This window comes from Solanum pennellii, chromosome 3, assembly GCF_001406875.1.
Source record: "Solanum pennellii chromosome 3, SPENNV200".
NCBI lineage: Eukaryota > Viridiplantae > Streptophyta > Magnoliopsida > Solanales > Solanaceae > Solanum > Solanum pennellii.
Genome location: NC_028639.1, coordinates 52,287,501 through 52,293,390, shown reverse-complemented (window position 1 = coordinate 52,293,390; position 5,890 = coordinate 52,287,501).

The following is a 5,890-nucleotide window of genomic DNA, read 5'->3' as shown; positions in this document are numbered from 1 at the left end:
ATTCCGGCATGGACTAGCTTTTTACTTATTTTAGCTTCTTAGATACTCTTAGATTAGTAATTTGAGGATAGATGTTCTTGTGGTGATGACTTCCAGGTTTTGGGAATAAATAGTATTGAGTTTTTATAAGTTATTTAATCGATTTTCATTAATGAGTTAAAGTCTTCCGCATTATATTTTGTTATTTATGGTTGAAATGTTGGGGTTTAGATTGGTTGGTTCGCTCACATAGTAGGTTAAGTGTGGGTGCCACTCGCGACCCGTTTTGAGTCGTGACAAAGATATATATAAAAATGGTGACGTGATCCTCCCTAGGGTTTCAATCCATTTTATCTTCCTTTTTTGAGCCTTTTTTCTAATTTTATCATTAAAAAAAAATTGCCTAAAATTATTATTCTCTTTCCTATAATATTTCTCAAATTCTCATCAATTATAACAAACTATTTCATTTGATTTAAAAAGAATTTCACGATAATTAAATTTTATGATTTTTATTTGTTTTATAGTTTTTTTCGTTCTTTGCTCCCTTTTTTTACTTCTCTTTTTTTTTTTATTTAAAACAAAAAATTTATATCTTTATATGATATAAATTTGTTTTATAGTTTTTTCCGTTCTTTGCTCCCTTTTTTGACTTCTCTTTTTTGTTTATTTAAAACAAAAAATTTATATCTTTATATGATATAAATGTATTTCTTCTATCTACTTTATTTGTGTTATTTCATTTTATTTTAATTTTTATGTTTACCTCCATAACGTAAATCTATAAAACTTTATTTTTTTTTATAATATCTGTGACTTTTAATTTTTCATATTCATAATTTAACTATTAAATTATAAAATTTAAGATACATTATGATATCTCTCTATTTTTAATGAAAAAATAAATTCACAAGTTTTTTGTTTAATGAAATTTCAACTTAAGATTATTCCTTATATTTCATTGTTTTTTGTAGTATTATTATATTATCAAATTCATGCTTTAACTTGACACGGTAAAGAAAACTCTTAAATATTGATTAGTTTGTTAAAAAAGGGTGTCAGACTGGAAAAGTGGGCATTAATTTTGTTTATTTTTTTTTTATCTATTTTCTTTTGATAAGGTTCCAAGGAAGATGAATGTGTGTTTATTTTCTTCATGTAACTTTTGTAGTTTAAATTTTTACAACTTTTTATTATTGCAAATATGTATTTTTGTTTAGATGTAAATATGAATTTATATTATGTTTAAGTTCATAATTTTTTATTTAATGAAACCCCTACTTGAGATTATCTATCTTTTTTTTTCATATTTGAAATAGTGTTTTTCTTAATTTTTCTTAAAAGTCTTTCTCAGATAACTACTAAGACATAAGTTGAAGAGCCAAAGAGGCACCTATACGTTTCTTATTTCAAGGTAAATCACGGACATTGAAGAAGAGCATTAACTACTATTGAAACTATACTACACCATATTTTTACTTCAAGTTGCTAGATTTTCATTTCAGGAAATGTTTTATTTTTAAACATAGAAAGTGTATTTTAATTTTTTATTTTGTTGTGTACTCTTACGTTCTATGATATTTACCTTCTCGTAGTATTTTTTTTTGTTATATGACATTAAATCAACTTATGTTAACGAAATATGAAAAAGTACTTTTTCTTACACAATATATTATGTTTGTTAGAGGTTAGTACAATGTGAATGACAAGATGAATTAAAATTTTAATCTATTTCGTTTAATTTGAACTACAAACGTTTTTATATTCAAATAATATGAAAAGATTAATTTATATTTTGATATAATATTTTAAGACCACAAAGGAGGATCATAGAGGAGGTGATGTGGCACCTCTCTATGGCCTCCATTTCAATTTCTTTTTTTCCCCCTTTTTTGACTTTTTTTTTCCATTTCTTTTCATTAAATAATTTGTTTATTAGTTAAAAAATTCATTCATGTTTATTATTCGAATTATATCTAATTAGTTACAACAAAACCTCCATCTATTTACATTCCCTACTTAAATAATATGTTTCTTCAACTTATTTTTAATTATTCTTATGGTTTACACAATCTATAAATAATAATTATCAATGTTCAATGTTCAATGTCCATTTGTGCCGATCCAAAATGAGTTTTGAGTGGCACCTACACTTAACCTCCTAGGTGAGCGAACCAACAAATCTAAACCCAACATATACCAATAGTTCAACTATGAATAACAAAAATAATGCGGAAGCTCCAAAACTTATTAATGTAACGAATTAAATAAGCTTCTAAAGTTTAACACTTATTATCCCCAAAATCTGGAAGTCATCACATCAAGGACATCTATCCTCAAATTACCAAGTATAAGAGTATTTAAGAAACCAAAATAAGCAAAAAGATGGTCCATGTCCGAAATTCAAAGACATCAAGACGTGAATGAGAGAATCCAGCACGAGCTAGAAATAATAGCTCACCCTGAACTCTGATGTGCTGAAGACTGGCTAGAGCTGAGGGCGAGTCGAAGCCAATGGTACACTTGCTGCACTCCACAAATGAACAAAGAAGAAAATACAAGTAGGGGTCAGTACAAGGAACACGTACTGAGTAGGTATCATCGGTCAACTCAAAATAGAAACCAATATATATTGAATAATAATATAAAATCAACTACAATACTTAACAGGTGGCAAACAACAAACACATGAACCATTGACAACAACACCATAGTAGGTGTTGGGTTTTATTTGCCCTGATTTCTTACCATAAATAGGTTTTCCTTTTAGGAAAAGGTTTTGGATTAACTAATCCTTTTTCTGGTAGGAAAAGGTTTAGGACTCTATAAATAGAGGAATGTTCCTTCTAACTTAATCAACATTCACAATGTAGTCTTAAAGGCTTTGACAGTTTTGGTTAGGGGAGAATTTATGGGTCACAAGTTTGATACGTAATCACTTGTGTGAACCTCCCATGTATTCCGAGTGAATTGGTTGAGGTTATTTCCCTCTGTATTTTGTACTCTCATATTTATAATGTATTGCTCATCTCCTTTGTGGATGTAGGTCGATTGACCGAACCACGTTAAATCTTTGTGTCTTTGGTATATTTCTCGTTGTCTTCTTACTCGTGGTCTTTCGAGGTTTGCATTGCTAGCTTTCGCATTTACACCTGCTTATTTTCGGTCCTAACAAGTGGTATCAGAGCCAGATTCAATGATGGAGTCAGTTTTAGTGGTTCGATAATCCATGATTGAACCAGGTTAGAAGGAGGTGTTCATCTTGACGGGTGAAGTTCTAGCCACAACCTTTTTGACAGTAATGAAGATTTTTTTGGAGAAATTGTTTAAGAGAAGTTCTATGTGTTAAGACATAAATTTTACAAAGGAGATTATGGAGAGGAGAAACAAGCTGTTAAAGATTAAGTAAAGAAGGTGGACAACTTTATTTTGTCAGAACTTCAGGCCAAGGGGGAAATTTGTTGGATTTTATTTGCCCTGATTTCTTACCATAAATAGGTTTTCCTTTTAGGAAAAGGTTTTGGATTAACTAATCTTTTTTCTGGTAGGAAAAGGTTTCGGACTCTATAAATAGAGGAATGTTCCTTCTAACTTAATTAGCATTAACAATGTAGTCTTAAAGGCTTTGAGACTTTTGGTTACGGGAGAATTTATAGGTCACAAGTTTGATACGTTATCACTTGTGTGAACCTCCTATGTATTCCGAGTGAATTGGTTGAGGTTGTTTCCCTTTGTATTTTGTACTCTCATATTTATAGTGGATTGCTCATCTCCTTTGTGGACGTAGGTCGATTGACCGAACCACGTTAAATCTTTGTGTCTTTTGGTATATTTTTCGTTGTCTTCTTACTCGTGGTCTTTCGAGGTTTGCATTGCTAACTTCCACATTTACACCTGCTTATTTTTAGTCCTAACCGTAGATACACCATCAATCACAACATCAAGCACACTTGTGATGACTCATGCCTCCACACCATACTCATTTGGAAAATGGGTTCTTTGAGATTGAGTATATTAAGTTAATTCAAGATTCTTTTCCTTTAATGTTATTTTTTCGGAACGTGACACTCCGATCTCATATACCGTGTCAGAACGTGACACTCCAATTCCATAATACCATGTCGAACGTGACACTCCGATCCAATAATACTGTGTCGGAACGTGACACTCCGATCCAATTATCTCATTAATTTATTTCGTCAAGCCTTCTTTATTCAAGGCGTCATTTTAATAGAGAGGGTTCAAGATCAGAAATTCAACAGTCTCATAATTTTAGGCCAACCACAAGCCACACAATCAAGACATATAACAACACAATCAAGTACATAGGAGACTTTACAATATCACTCAATACATATCAATTGCTATTCAGAGTTAATCTATCAAATAGAAATAAACCATAACCTACCTCCAAAATAACCGAATTCAAGCAACTACTTCTCCAACTCTTTTCCTTTCCTTATTGCCTCCGAACTCTTGCAATCTATCAAGTACATATATACACAAGGTGTAAGTTGACAATCCCATAAACACTCAGTTTATTCTATGTCTAACCTATAGCCATCAATTGACCTAATTATATGATCAATTTCATAAGATTCAAATCTAAGGGTAAGTCTTAATTCCTCCAATTAACATAACTTTAATGAAATTTAAATAATTCGATATACTTAATACTTAATTACCTATCTCCATATATCAAATTTGAATCAAACGACTATAGAATATTGAATAATTATAATTTGAATTGTGCCAGCAGTAACCTTAACTACAGAAACAGAGGTCAAAAGATGGCAAAACACTTACACCCTCACAACCCCAATTCCAATTCTAATATTTATATATTAAATTAATAAACCCACAATAACTCTCATTGGTCAGCAATGTTTGACCTTACTTTCCTATTAACATTCACATTAAAACAATTTCCTATATACTACATACAAAAGACCATTTAAGATCCCTTTTTATCATATAATAATAATAATAATTTAACCCTTAAATCAGCCATTAAGCCTTCAATTTCCAAAACATACGACATCACCGTTAACGCCTACAACAATCATTACTTGATTCAATTTTTACATTCTAACACAACGATCATTATACCAACGCGTTATAATTTTCCTACCTTATCATTTATTCATATTTATTGCAAAGTAAAGCAAATTCATGAAATACCTGAAATCGTTATTTCAACCTTTTTGCTACGTCTATGTAGCTCTTCAATTTTTCTTTTCTTCTAAATGTTCTTTTCTATCCTAAATATTATATGATTACTTATAAAAGTAGTAAAAGTAGTTCACTAATTTCAAAGTTATCTTCTTTAACCACCAACTAAATAAATTATTAAAACTACCCCACTAATTTCACAATTATAATTATGAATAGTTCAAAACACCCATTTAAAATCTATTGGAAAGTATTTTATCAAAGAAAAAGTTCTAGTGCTCAAACCGACTAAATGGGTTGTTACACCATTTTCATTTTCTCATTCTTTCTTTTTATTAGTATAGGTTTTTCCTCTTTTAGTTTTTTTTCTTCATCTTTTTCATCAATCATGTACTTAATAATTTCACCATATGGTTTTCATTTTGATAAATATCGTAGATATATTTTTCAAGATTCATCAAATGGATGTTTGCATTACTTTGGTACAATTTTATCAAAATGAAGAAAAAATCTTAATTATTTTAAAATTTCTTCAAGAATATGGTCATATTAGTACAAAAGTTTGAATGATTTTCAAATATTTTGTAGATTCATTCATTCATGTACTGTTTGATTATATTATTCTCTCTTTTTTTTTATTAGATATATAATTTCATGTTATTCAATAAAAATTAAATTATGAAACTCTACTAATCAACACATTAGAAAACTCAATTAACATTTTTTTACTCATTTTACT